This window comes from Nyctereutes procyonoides, unplaced genomic scaffold, assembly GCF_905146905.1.
Source record: "Nyctereutes procyonoides isolate TBG_1078 unplaced genomic scaffold, NYPRO_anot_genome, whole genome shotgun sequence".
Lineage (NCBI taxonomy): Eukaryota > Metazoa > Chordata > Mammalia > Carnivora > Canidae > Nyctereutes > Nyctereutes procyonoides.
Genome location: NW_026575121.1, coordinates 2,273,101 through 2,288,517, shown reverse-complemented (window position 1 = coordinate 2,288,517; position 15,417 = coordinate 2,273,101). Strand labels below are relative to the sequence as shown.

General features: G+C 37.8%; 1 protein-coding gene across 4 annotated transcripts in view; it reads right to left on the bottom strand.

Annotated features, from left to right (window-relative positions):
- The window catches only part of CAB39L (calcium binding protein 39 like), a 104,769-nt gene that overhangs the window by 79,541 nt on the left and 9,811 nt on the right, over positions 1 to 15,417 (bottom strand). Inside the window, exon 2 of one of the 4 annotated variants that reach the window (XM_055335784.1) lies at positions 12,162 to 12,237. The exons of the other annotated variants lie outside the window; for them this stretch is intronic. The gene's annotated coding sequence lies outside the window, so the exon portion shown is untranslated. The remainder of the gene's footprint in view (positions 1 to 12,161; positions 12,238 to 15,417) is intronic. 4 annotated transcript variants of the gene reach the window in all.

Here is a 15,417-nt window from a genome sequence, read left to right as displayed (position 1 = left end):
AGTACGTCAGTCCGCTTGTAGTTGTCCTGTCACTACTCTGGAATGAGGCAAAACCACTGGAAGACTCACAAGCAGTGTGTAACTGACTCTATTTATTAAACACTTAGTACATACAAAGTGCTATACTAGGTGCTCCAGAGATACACATACCCACATACCAATAAGCCATTAGATATGTGTTCAAGGACTTTTTAATTTGCCTTATACACCAACCAGACCAAAATAATTCTACTAAAAGAATTCTGGATGCAGCATTTTAGAAAAGCATAGGTTAGGGATAATAGCCTAGCTTCATCATTTGCTTGCCCTGTGCCCAAGTCAATTAACATCTCTAAGCTTTGTCCTATATATTTAGGTAGGAACACTCCATCTATCTCTCACAGGACTATGGAAATTATATATTACACAGACATATAAATATATAAATAAATAACTAGACAAATCAGTAAACCAGAAAACTAGTGAAATGGAATGAGCTTGAAAAATAAATATATTCTTTTTTTCTATGACTTAAACCTCAAATCAAATGAGAAAAACTTCCAGAAGCCACTATCATGAGTTCCACCACAAACAGTACTAAAGGAATAAAGGCAAAAAAATGTCTACCTCATATCAGATTATCCTAATCAAAAGATAGAGTTGAAGTGGTGGCAAGGGAAATGGGACTATTAGCGAACTGACCTCAGTTAAAACTTACAAGCAATCTCAAACTTTCTAGAAGTGTAAATCTGAAATTAATAGTAAATTACCAGGGAGATGGCTCTATAATAATGCTTCATTTCAAATTTGATTGATCCATAACTTTTCTTTCAACAAATCATTTTTGGATAGTTTCTATGTAACAACTCAAAGTAATTTTCATAATGAACTTCAGTTAATACTGTCATTACTTTCAGGGTTGCTTTTAGCTTATATGATGTTTTGGTAAGAGCTGGAGAAAGGGACAGCTGCAATCAAGCAGATGCACAGATTAACCAGCAAATAGAACCTTCACGTAAGGAACAAGTAACTTCATCCTCCAGGCAGATGCAGCCCTGCATCCGTCTGGCACATATTTTGGTATGGGGAGAGGAGAATGTGAGCTGGATTTCAGGCCTCACTCGCTTCCTTGGCAGGAGTCTTTGGACAGTACACAAACCATACAATTAAGTGGCATAGCCCTCAATACTTTATAATGGCAAGGCTCTATTACAACTTTCTATCACTTAAAGGTATGGGATTCAGGGGCACGTGGCTGGCTCAGTCGGTAGAGCATTGACTCTTGATCTCAGGGTTATGAGTTTGAGTCCCATGCTGGGTATAGAGACTACTTAAAAATAAAAGCTTTAAAAATAATGTACAAGATTCATTCATTCAGCCAGCTGAGGGCAATATGCTCTATGGGGACAGAGGTCAGATTAAGCAATTTATATTCTAATAGGGGATATAAGACGGGTACCAAAAATAACTATAATGCTGGACAAAAAGTTATGAATCACAAAGGAAAAGACTAATGAAATACCCTAAAAATTCAGAAGAACCAAAATAGACACATATCTTGAGGAATCAGAGAATGTTCCATAGAGAAGGTGGCACTAGAAGTCAGTCGTGAATGACGGGTATGATTTGGTCATGTGGAAATAGGAACAGGGGATTAGAAGTGCAAGATATAAGTACCAAACAATTTAGTTTTCAGACGCAAATGCTACGTGAATAATAGTAAAAAAAAAAAAAAAGGAAAAACAAGCTAGAGTCAAATTATAGAGAGCCTTTAATAGTAGACTAATGAGTTTAATTGTTAATTTGTCGGCAAAGGGAGCCATGATGTCATCAAAACTCTGTCTTATGAGTATGAATTTGGGGGTGTATAAGAAGAATCAAAGGGCAGGGAAATAGCAGGTGATGAAATTTAAGGCAACTGCAGTAGTCCAGAATAACAGTGAAGGTAACTTAACAGGAGAATGAGAGGACTATGTATCAGAGACAATAGGTTTGGCAACGGAATAAATGTAAACAGTAATTGAGAAAAAGGTCAAGATACAATGAATTTCCTTGTTTTCCATGTGAAAGAGCAGACTGGTAATATCTTAAAAGAAATAAGGTCCATAGAAAGAAAGACTTCTGGATATAGATGCCTGTAAACACTTGAACTACAGAACTAGAACTTGGAGAGAAAACAGAACCAGAGCAATATATCTGGGGGTCATTCATTCTGCCAGTGGAGTATAAGAGAGACCAAGAGAGAGCCAACGACAAAACTTTAGGGAGAGATAGAAAAAGTAGTGACTAAAGAATGGTGGTTAGAGAAGGCAAGAAGAACCAGAAAACTATACTACCCTTATGGCCAAAAGAAGAGAACTTCAAAAATGTGAAGTGTCGACAATACTGAATTTTGTAGAGCAGTGATGAACATCCTGGCTTAAACCAGTAATCTAATTTCTAAGACCCTCTTTCAGTTCTTAGAAAGCAAAAAAGGATCTTCAGAAAATCACAAGGATCACAATGAAAGAGCTCTCTAAAAATTCATATTCCTAAAGACACAGGCTGATAGAGAGACCGAAGCCAGGCTGGAACCACCATAGCCTACCACAGTCAGACATAAAGCAGGGAGAGGACTCTAGGGCAGTCGTCCCTGGGAAACTGGTAATATTGGTTCTGATCCAGGTAGCATGGCTCAACTACCATGCCTTGAAGACTGAATGAGAGGTTGCAGTCTTAGTAGTGCAATCAAGGACAAAATTAGGAATGTAGGAGGTTAAGGATTGAAGGCACAAGCATATAATACTGTTTCCAGGTGTCTGATAAGGAATGGAAGGAGAACCTAAGGGCTAAAAAAGGGGGTTTTGTTTGCTTTTTTTAAATTTTAAATTCTCAGTAGATTGAGTGGGACAGATACGAGGAAGATGTAAGATGAGAAGCGGATAATCAATGGGGTGAGATTTTTGAGCTCACAATGGAAGAAAGGATCAGGAATGTAATTGAAAAGTTGAATGTCCAAGAAGAATGATATATATTTTTCTAAAATGAGAAGGAAAGATAAAGTCTGAATAAAGAAACTGTCAAAGTAAAGAGGAATGATGTTAGGGAGCACAAATTTGCTTTAATTTTCTCAGGAAAGGACTCAAGGTCATCTTTCGAGAATGAGGGTAGAGTAATAAAATGTGCCTTTGAGCAGAGTAAAAATTGACCTTATCAAAAACCCCACATAATTATAGTGAAGAAACCTCCCCCCTTGTAAGTAGGGCCAGCCCTAATCCAGAGGCAACCCATCCAGGCGCCTTCCTGAAATTTTAGCAACTAAAAGCATTCTGTTCACAATAAGAAAACCATTTCCTCCCACACCCTGATTGGAATGTCCCTGAATAGGTTCATGTTGACCCCCTGTGAAATCAACCTGGATGCCAGGCGACTCCCGCGGTTCTTTTGCCTTTTGCCTTTAAAAGATCCCTGTAATTGCTAATCGGGGCTCTTTTCCTCCTCGGAGGCGGAGAGCCCGTTTGCGCAAACGCTCAATAAACCCTCTTGCTGATTGCATCTGCCTGTCTGGGGTCTGAGTCTCTGGGGCGTCCACCGGCACACGTTGGCACCCCTGAGCCAGGGTCCAACAACAGTAAGAATAAAAGCTAAAGGCTATAATTTATGTATTCCAAATTCTAAGTTTAAGAGTTACAATTCCAGGGCAGCCCAGGTGGCTCAGCGGTTTAGCACCGCTTTCAGCCCAGGGCCTGCTCCTGGAGACCTGGGATCGAGTCCCACATGGGGCTCCCTACATGGAGCCTGCTTCTCCTTCTGCCTGTGTCTCTGCCTCTCTCTCTCTGTGTATCTCAATAATGAATAAATAAATAAAATCTTTAAAAAGAAAAGTTAAATTTCACTTCTTTCCAAAAGATATAACTGCACTAAGTCAAGTACATGCTACGATTTTCTTCCAACTTCTCAATTTAAGGCATAACAAAGAATGAGATAAGAAAGAATTAATGGAATCCTAAGAGTCAATATATAACTAGCATCATAACCAACAAAAATGGGCTTAGTGCTATCACCACAGTTAGTAATAATTCTCGTATTGCTCTGCCCTTTTTTGCTGGATCTGTTTCTCTTTTTTGCTGTATCACAATAGTTGATACTTCTGTGAAAAGTTATTGCTTGAATAAGTTAAGGACACAATATACCTTCTATTAAAAGAACAACCTTCACCCCTTTGAGAAATAATGCACATCCTCTATTTATAAGGTATGTCATCTTCCAATTTTCCAAATTTTTTTTTTACAAACTCTCACTTTTTTACAAATTACTGAAATCAACTAACAAAAATGTTATGTTGGAAAATCACTTTATATACCTGTTATAAGTCTTTAAAAGTACAATTCATGAGCTAATGCTCTGGAGCCAACAAGAAAAACAAGATCTAAAAAGAACGCCAAAAAGTACAAAGAAAGAAGTAGACTGAGTAGAGGAACAGAAAACCTTGAGTTATATTCAGTTTAAAATATCAAGGGTAACTAGTCTCTAAGTATCTCTACGTGCTTACAAAGCTTGTTAATGATGGAAAGTACTTTTAGACAAGATATTTAATTTTCAGATTCAAACACAGCCATTTATGGCAAACAAACATATAGCATTTATACTAAAGCATATTCAGGTAATTTGTTGAATGGAACAATATCGATGGAATTAGTTCAGTAATTATAGTTGGATTCCATTGCCATTAACTCTGAAGACTAATAAAACATGACCTGGAGTAAGATCTATTATGGTCTATTAACAACTAAGAATAAAAAAAATATTTAAGAAATACAAACACAAAATTGCATTTTGTTTCACAAATGTGTACTTTTCTTGCTTTTTTTCTTTCAAAATTTATATTTTTGCATTTTGATTTCAAAATAAGTGCTCATTGGGCAGCCCACGTGGCTCAGGGGTTTAGCACCTGGCTTTGGCCGGGGAGTGATCCTGGGGACCCCGGGATCGAGTCCCACGTCGGGCTCCCAGGATGGAGCCTGCTTCTCCCTCTGCCTGTGTCTCTGCCTCTCTCTGTGTCTCTCTCAAGAATAAATAAGTATTGGGGATCCCTGGGTGGCGCAGCGGTTTGGCGCCTGCCTTTGGCCCAGGGCGCGATCCTGGAGACCGGGATCGAATCCCACGTCAGGCTCCCAGTGCATGGAGCCTGCTTCTCCCTCTGCCTGTGTCTCTGCCTCTCTCTCTCTCTCTCCCTGTGTGACTATCATAAATAAATAAAAATTAAAAAAAAAAGAATAAGTATCTTTTTTAAAAAAGGAATAAATTTAAAAAAGGAAATATATTGTTAAAAAAAAACAAAATAAGTGCTCATTGAAGAAAAAAATATTTTTTTTATTTTACATGTTTCTCTATTGCTTGAAAATCTCCTGCCTTCCTTGTCTTTAATTCTACTCGCCAAAGTTAACCACTGTTAACAGTTTATTTCTGTTCTTTCACTTTTTCCATATATACACAAACATAATTTGTTTAAATACATACCTGGTTTTAAAAACTAGTTTCATATCACACATTCTGCTTTACAAGTTATTTTTGCTTCTTAGTAGTAGATCCTGGTTTCCTTACATGACAGATTTAGCAGAACTTCATTCTTTTTGAGAAGCTGTGTGGTGTTTCTTAATATTGGTGCACCACAGTATATTTAACCATTTCTCTATATGTAGACAGTGAGGTTGATGCTGCTTCATTTTTTTTCTCTCCTATTTTATACTCCTTTTAAAACTTATTCAGGGATAATGTAAACATAAATTAGGATTAAAATATCATGATGGGGGGATCCCTGGGTGGCTCGGTGGTTTGGCGCCTGCCTTTGGCCCAGGGCACAGTCCTGGAGTCCCGGGATCGAGTCCTGTGTCGGGCTCCCGGCGTGGAGCCTGCTTCTCCCTCTGCCTGTGTCTGTGTCTCTGCCTCTCTCTCTCTCTCTCTCTCTCTCTCTGTGTGTGTGTGTGTCTATCATGAATTTAAAAAAAAAAATCTTAAAAAAAATCGTGATGCTAGTTCTCCTTTGAAGGAAGCTATAAAATGACCATCTAGTAATAATGAACTTTTTTTTTTTCACTTTAAATAAAGATCTTGGCTTTTCATAGCTGGTAAACATACACAAAAGGTGGTCACCTTCTTCGATACAATGTTATTGATAATTCTGAAGACTTAGACACACAACTGGTTTTCAAACCAACTACATATTTATAGCCTAATTCTCTACTATGCAATTACATTTAACAAGTCTTTAAGTACTAGGATTTGGATAGTAAGATAGATAGTGGGGGAGGGAGGGTATTTCCAGCAAGAGGAAATGTTTTAGCAAAAACTAAAGACAGACAGACAGAAAGAGGAAGGAAGGAAGGAAGGAAGGAAGGAAGGAAGGAAGGAAGGAAGGAAGGAAGGAAGGGAGGGAGGAAGGAAGGAAGGAAGGAATTGGAAAGAGAGCTAGGAAAAAGGGAGAAAAAATCATGGTTAAGAGGAAAACATTGTTCAGGAAATCCCCCCCAAAATTTCCACATTTTACTGGCCTGAAAAGGCTAAAATGAAGTATCTACCCACCTCACCCCCTCTGCCCCTATGTGCAAAGGAGGCTAGAAAAAATGAGTATCTGGCATTTTCAGCCTCAATCATGGGAAGAAGGCATGAAAGTGGGAGGTTTGGTATGATGCTGACTACAAAAACTTAAGGAAAAAGCATAGTAAAGATATATAAATTACTGATTACAACCATGCTTTAGAAATACATATTCCTAAATTTCAGAAATTAAATGGCTTGTCTCAAAGATGTTTGCACAGTTGTTTTTAAGTTTGAAATTAATATTCATCATTATCTACACAGCATTTTATAATTTCAAAGAATGCTCATATATATATGTTCTTTACATAAGCTTTGAAAAGAACATGAAGGAAATATTATTTTAAAACTTTTTAAAAAAGATTTTATTTATTTACTCATGAGATACACACACACACACACACAGAGAGAGAGAGAGAGAGAGAGAGAGGAAGAGACACAGGCAGAGGGAGAAGCAGGTTCCCTGCAGGGAGCCCCATGGGACTCGATCCCGGGACCCCGGGGTCACACCCTGGGCCAGAGGCAGGCGCCAAACCGTTGAGCCACCCAGGGATCCCTTGAAGGAAATATTATTATAGTAGCTCTGCTTTACAGACAAGAAATATAAAACAAATGTTATGACTACAGCAGATTCAGACCAAAAAAACTGAAACTGAAAGGTTAAAATGTTTGACTTGGGCAGTCAGCTTGTCAGTGGTATCACCAAGGTTCAAACCCCTGTAGCATTTCTACTAATATCAGCTATTTGGCTTTGCACAGCATTATATTTGAAATAACATTTGGTTAATTGTGATTTCAAAATTCCTGCAATTTTGATCTTTTATACTTAAAAAATCCCCTTACTAGAAGAGATTATTTTGTGAAGATATGTGCACTACAAGACATTTTCTGAATAGAGGAGTCTATGAATAGTTTTAATTCATTTTTGGTTAACTTCCACAATCAAGAATTAAGTATTTTGGCATAAATATTGCTTTAAAAGTTATTTTTAATAACCATTTCTCTGACAACAAAAAGGAATTCTTTCCCTCCCACAAATCAAAGTTCTTTTTTTAGACTTCTTTTTCTTTTCTTTTTTTAAGATTTTATTTATTCATGAGAGACACAGAGAGAGAGAGAGAGAGAGCAGAGACACAGGCAGAGGGAGAAGCAGGCTCCATGCAGGGAGCCCGACGTGGGACTCGATCCTGAAACTCCAGGATCACGCCCTGGGCTGAAGGCAGCGCGAAACCGCTGAGCCACCCAGTGATCCCCCACATATGCTCAACATTGTTAATTGTGCACTGTTATAAAATGACATCCTCACAATTCTTCATATTTTGGATATTATTTCTCCTTCCATTTTTTTTCCTTTTTCTGACAAGTACATGGAATTTATTTTGAGATATCACACAACTACTTAGTGGGCTGAATGTTTTTGCTGGGTGACTGGTTGGACTGAATGGTGATATTATCTAACAAGTGCTATTTTTTTCCATTTTCCATTTATAATAGTTATCACTTAATAATTCTCTAAGTTATACCTGCCTCTTTAGGAAAGTTGCTTGATCTTAGTCTGCGTTGGCTCCACACCCTATTAACTGTCATATTCTCTCACAATCCTTTTCATATACTGCAAATCATTGGGCCTTTCCAGCAACAAATGTTAGCAGAAATCTAGTGATTTGGAATCTTCTGGGTTTTTAGATGGAAAGCTTGTAATTCTTCATAGTTGAGGAATGACTGAAAGGCAGTTAGGTTCTGTACTAATGGAGAGGAAAATAACTGAAATGCCAATCATTTTCCTCATTTCTCTGATATACTTTTCTTTCTTCATAGCACCTGGGTCTGTTCTAATGGACACATCTCCACTCTCTTCCTTTTGCCTTTCCTGTGTGGAGTTAGGAGGAGTATACGGGCATTCCTGTTATCCCTGACTGATGCCGCTATATTTGACTTTGTTGATGCCATATTTGAGTTTCAAAGGTTCCATTCCACACTGAAAGATGGGCAAAGTTTTGGAAAGGACTGTTGAGTCACCAGTGTCTGCTTGAGAGGCCGGAGAGAGAAGTCCTGTGGTCACATGGCCTGGCCCAGCTCTGGGAGCATGAGGCCCCACAACTATTTTCTCTTATTTCTTACAATTTGTTTTCTTTCTCAGCTGCTTAGTAAATTAGACGCAAATGGTATTTCTATAAGATGACAACATCTTTGATTCAATTTAGGGTAAAAGGGAGCCGGGATATTTCATGGAAAAAAATCATCTTTCACAAAATTTTCCTCCTCAAATTATTCTTGTTTCTATTGATAAATACAGGGATAAAACGAATATTTTAAAATGTTCCTTGTAACTTTTTGGATATAAGCAGGTAATATTAAATAAGCCATAAATTATTGTCAAATAAAGAGTTAAAAAATAAACCCAAATAACAATACTTTAAACAGTATTTATTGATATTCACATTATGAAATACACATGGTGTCATGAATATAACCAGTTTATACAACCAACAGAAGATTTTGCAAATTCTTTTAAATCGCAAAATACATGCATTATGTTGATATTTGGTTATACTAGCATCAATTCACAGCATCAGGGCAGCCCAGGTGGCTCAGCAGTTTAGCACCACCTTCAGCCCGGGGCGTGACCCCGGAGACCCAGGATGCAGTCCCACGTCTGGCTCCCCGCATGGAGCCTGCTTCTCCCTCTGCCTGTGTCTCTGCCTCTCTCTGTCTCTCTCTCGTTCTCTCTCTCTCTCTGTCTCTCATGAATAAATAAAATCTTTAAAAAAAATTCGCAGCATCAAGGGTAATGTGTATGATTTAATGTTCAGTTCTTTCTTCTTTCCTCATACTTCTTCTGTCATCCTTCCTCTCCCACTTGCTAAAACACAAAAGGCCTCCATTTATCTGAAGTAGCCAGGGCTACGTGCCAGGACTGAGGCTGCCTGGGCTTCCCCCCATTCTCCAAGTCTTTTTCTTTTTCAAGTCCCTTGAGACACACTTGACAACAAATCCAGTTCTTGAGTACTTAGCCGACATCCCAAGGCAATTACCATTTCCCAAATGTTTTCTATGTCCCAGGTACCATGCTAGGTACTTTCAGCTACATTATCAATTCCCCTGAATGCTGAAAGACACCATTCTAGCCAGAGACAGTCCCGTTAAAATAAAATCAATCTCCCCGTTACTTCTTTCTGTTTCTCATTATGAAGTCTGCATCTTAATGGATGCATACCATTCCACTAAATAAATGTACCACATTTAATAAAGCTACTATTATAGTTTCGATAGTTTCCTTTCTCTCTATCACAAATAATGCCACACATTATCCTCTAAGTAAATCTTTGTGCTCGTTTCTAAAAATTTTCTTAATATAGATTAGTAAGTTTGGCCTTTAAGACCACTCGTGTTTATTTTCTTCCTTCCATGTCTTTAATGTGAGACGTTACTGGTTCATATCCCAAACACCATCACCCACTCTGTTCTGGGCATCAGTTCCCAGTTCAGTTTTCAATACTTCTCTTCATCTAACCTGCACTGTCTTGCTGTCACTCCTGTGGTCAACAATCCATGGCTTCTTGCCTCAGTTTCTCCTACCCTAAATATTTTGACAGAAAACCTAGAAAGGCAACATGGTATAAATTAAGATGGGATTAATTACTATTAAATTGGAGAGTCTGGGGGGGTCAGTCAGATAAGCATCTGCTTTCAGTTCAGGTCATGATCCCTGGGACCTGGGAGTCTGGATCCCGGCTCATCAGGGAGTCTGCTTCTCCCCTCTCCCTCTGTCCCTCCTCATACACATGCTTGCTCTCTCTGTGTCAAATAAATAAATAAATCTTTTTTTTTAATTACTATTAAGTCCAGTATCATGAGAAAGCCGATTTCAAGCTAAGAATGTGATACGTAGCTCTAGTTCTAAATTACTTAGCAGAGGGTAAAAATGGTATGAGAAAGAATTATGAAAAAAAGAGTTATAATTACAACTAAACTCGTAATACTTTCTGATTTTCCATTTCAAAAGCACAATTCAGAAGTCTGCAAAATACTTTTATTGCAAAATAGAGGGGTGGTAAGTTATGGCAAAAATAAAGGTCATTTAGGGTCATCATTTAATTCTTTTATTAAATATTTAGTGTTTTCAAAGAGACATGTTTCTCCATTAAAAAGTTCTATTTTTTATTTGAATATCCTAAGCCCCTCTTGGCTACAATTTTAAAAACTTTTTATATCTGACAGAGGTTAAGTCCAAAAAATATAAAGAACCCATTCAACTCAATAGCAAATAAAACCCCCAATCAATCAATTAAAAAATGGACAGGGGTGCCTAGGTGGCTCAGTTGGTTAAGCATCTGTCTCTTGATCTCAGCTCAGGTCTCGATCTTGAGGTCATGAGTTCAAGTCTTGTGTTGGGCTCCATGTTGGGTGTGGAGCCTACTTAAAAAAGCAATGGAACAGAGGATCTGAATAGATATTTTTCAAAAGAAGACACACAGTTCTAATAACTGAGATAAAAAGAACTCAAAAACCCTAAAGAAAGGGCAGCCCCGGTGGCCCAGCAGTTTAACGCTGCCTTCGGCCCAGGGTGTGATCCTGGAGACCTGGGATCGAGTCCCACATTGGGCTCCCTGCATGAAGCCTGCTTCTCCCTCTGCCTGTGTCTCTGCCTTTCCCTCTCTCTCTCTGTGTCTGTCATGAATGAATAAATAAAATCTTAAAAAAAAAGAAAAAAAAAGAAAAAGAATTTTAACAACGATACTTTGACAACTGGGTTGGTAACTCCCTCCATGGATGGTTTTTAATTGTTTCTGCCCAGTACTAAAAAGTGTTAGAGACCCTGGTCCATTTTAAATTAAAATTCTCCATTTGTGGGAATCCATGAAAATAGGTACTTAGGGACCAGGAAAATAGTGTAAATTAAGGCCTCAAATCCAAGAGAATGTGAGCTGGTAACCAGGAATTAGTAGAGACTTTATTTTATTTTTGTTAAGTTTACTTATTTATTTTGTTAAGTCTACTTTATTTATTTTATTTAGTAATCGCTATGCCCAACATGGGACTTGAACTCACAACCCCAAGATCAAGAGCTGCATGCTCTTCTGACTGAGCCCACCAGGCACTCCAGTGGAAGAGATTTTAGCTCCACCCAGAGCCGTCTGCCTCTCCGAGACGGTCTCCGGTCTCCGATCAGGCTCTCTACCTTTCACAGAACCCAAGAATTTTGCCAGTCCGGATCCCCCTCCCTGCCCAAGTTTCTATGCCAACAGAAAGCCGTGCATACTACCCCCAAAGTACTCCGTGCCTTCAGCACTTGCTTACCCCACAGGATGTACTTGTTCTGTTTCAAGTCCCCAAAAGTTTCCTTTATTTTCTTACAGATTTATCCGTTCATAATAAAAGTTCTTTAAATGCTAAATCTAGTGTTTGAGATATTTGGTGGAGGGAGGGATCTGCCATACTGCCAGAAATGAAAGTCTATTTAATTTTTCTGCAATGGCTTTGTGAAATTTTAATCAGGATATTGTATTTATTCCCGGTAAGTTTTATTCTAGTGTGTTACTACTGTAACCTACGAGTCTGTCAAGAACATTTATATTCTTCCTTGAGTTGTTATATTAGCTTACCTTAGAAGTTGTACATCATCTGCAAATTTACTTCAACTTTCTTAGCCTTCACCAAAGTCCCTGATAAACACAGCTTCTGACAAAAAGAAAAGCTTCAAAATTAATTTTTAAACGTTTTATAGCAAATCCAATATATATATTTTTTACTATCAGGTACATAGAATTAAAAATTAAATCTCTATCATATCATATATAGATAAACCAAATTAAAACAGGAAAATCCCTCTACACCAGTTACTTCAAGTACCAGAACTTTTAGAGAGTAGTGAACTGAATGAAAATATTCTATCACTGGGAAAACCAGTAGCAGAGTGAAGGGATGGCTTGAATGAGGGGAGCCCTAGCACCCCCAGAGTCTCCATCAGCCCTCAGCTTATTTAAACTAGTATCTTAAAGGCCAATTTTTATAAAAAGGCTATGCAAAGCTTAGAAGAGCTTTGAAGTATCATAAATGGAAGCTTTGAAGGTTCTTTTGTTTTTGTTTTTGCTTTTCACAGCATCATGAAAACCCATGCCTACCAGATTTTCTCTCCTGCTTTGCCATACTTTCAGTTTGTATCTTTTACGAATTTCAGTCATCAGTGGCAACTTTGGTGAAATTTTTATCTCCAACATCCATATAAGGATATTTGTGTATGTGTGTTTCCATTTCCCCATCAGAAATAAGAGAAAATTTATACTTCTCTCCTGCAGTGCCTTGCTCTTGCATGAAGAAAATATAAACCACTGACTTCGGGTCTGTATATTTATGTATTTTCTGAGGAGCAACTACTGGCTTAAATAGAACACTTAACTCTTGATGTTCTTTCTTCTCAATATTGATGTGTATCCTGCAGTAACGTAGTAGAAAAAGCACAGGCTACGGAATCACATAGATCTGGGTTTAAATCTCAACCTCCCACTCAATGACTGTCTAATCTGAAGCAAATTACTTAACCTCTCAAGAATAAAATATCAGAGTCTCAATGGTACCTGCAAGAATTAAATGATATTTATATATATATAAGGCCTGACACAGTGCCATATAACATGAAGTAAATTACTTAACCTCTCAAGAATAAAATATCAGAGTCTCAATGGTACCTGCAAGAATTAAATGATATTTATATATATATAAGGCCTGACACAGTGCCATATAACATGCACTGTTATACAGCTGTCCTGTGTATTTTTGTACTTCACTTCGACTTCACTCTGTCAAAGAATTTTCCAAACTGTATTTTCTTAATTTATAGACTTTTTTTTTTAAATTTTTTATTTATTTATGATAGTCACAGAGAGAGAGAGAGAGAGAGAGAGAGAGAGGCAGAGACATAGGCAGAGGGAGAAGCAGGCTCCATGCACCGGGAGCCCGACGTGGGATTCGATCCGGAGTCTCCAGGATCACGCCCTGGGCCAAAGGCAGGCGCCAAACCGCTGCGCCACCCAGGGATCCCTTAATTTATAGACTTGATGAACTTCTGTGCTTTTGTTCAACAATTATCAACACTTTGTAACATCTATTTTGCCCAGCTATATACATAAAATACTTTAAATATATCAGTCTAACAACAATAATGCTGAATACACCCTGCTAAGAAAATAGAGTCTCAAATCTAGGTTCCAGAGTTACCAGAAATTATTCCTTTTCTTGTATGGTTATGACACCAAAATGCTATATTCACTTATGTAAGTTTGTTTCCGTTCCTTTTTAGATTTTTCTTTTTATTCTACTTTTTAAATTTGACTTTTGAATAAGTAAACGTACGTGATTCAAAGGTCAAAACAATATAAATAAGTTACAGAGAAATCTCTCTTCAACTGTTGGCACCTTTCCCTCTTTCTAACTATAGATTATTCTATGTGTCATTCCATGTTTTTGGTTTTCTCCCATTTCATAATATAGTCTGCAGATCATTCAATGTCGTTGGTACATGCAAACTTTCTACATTTTCTTTCACAATTTCTGGGGAAAAGAGTGACTTGGAAGGGGAATGGAGATTATGTCACTGTTGGATGTACTTCGGTTAACTCCTCCCCTAGGTTGTTGCCAATCGTCTGCTAATACAAGTAATGCTGCTGTGAGTAACTTCATAGAAATGCTAGTTTATCTTTTTATTTCAATATGTCTTTAGAACAGATTCCTAGAAGTTAGGTGCCTAGGTCAAAAAGTAAACACATAACTAACTTGTTGGATACTACCAATTTCTCTCTCAAGCTTTGTGCTTTTGTGTCCCTGCCACCAATGCATCAAAGTGCCTGTTTCCCCATAGTCCACAGAGTATATCATGTAATTTTGGATTTTGGCTAGAAAGTTTGAGTGTGGCTATAATTTTTAGTATAGTTTTATTATTTCTTAAAGATTTTATTTATTTGAGAGAGAGAGCATGAGAGAAAGTGATCACAAGCAGGGGCAAGGGGTAGAGGGAGAGGCAGACTCCCCACTGAGCGGGGAGCCCAATAGGAGGATCATGACTTGAAGGGAAGGCAGATGCTTAACTGACTGAGCCACCCAGGTGTCCCTTTAGGATAGCTTTGTGTTTCTCTTTGTGTGACTTAAGTTAAACATATTTTCATACGTCTATCTGCATTTTTTTTTTCTGTGAACTCTCATTTCTTTGTCCTATTTTTCTATTGGGTTGCTTTGGTCATTTGGTTTTCTATTGCGTCATTTGCTTTGACTTCTAGGTTATTTTCATTAAGGAGATTAGCTCTTCATGAAAGAAGTTCAAGTATTTCTTTCCTCCCTTGTCCTTGGTCTTTTTGCTTTGCTCATGGCACTTCTCATCATGTAAACTTTTTTTTTTTTACTATATTGGAATGCGTCATGGTTTCAGTTTTTTTCTGGGATGGAGTCATAGTGCTAAAATCCTTGGCTTACAATTTTTTGGGCTTTAAATATGTTGTTCCACGGCTGCTCTGCTTTGTGTGTTGCTGTTGAGAAATTTGTTCCCAATTGTCTGTCTGCCTACCTGACAACCCAGAGGAATTTCTCATTATCTTGGATGTCTAGTAGTTTTACTAAGATAGGACTTGAACTGGACCATTCTAGATCAATTTTTACAGTACATAATGAGCCTTTTCAAAGTACATATTTGAGTCTTTTATTTCCAGAATGTTTTCATGGATTACATTTAAATACTAGCTTGGCTATTGTTTTTCTCTTCTCAGGAACTCTAATTTTTACATATCGTCTGTGTCATTTGCTTCTTCTCTCTTTTACCTTTTCTTAATTTCCTTTGTTTGGGCTATCTTCAAGTCTTTCCTTGTTATCTCT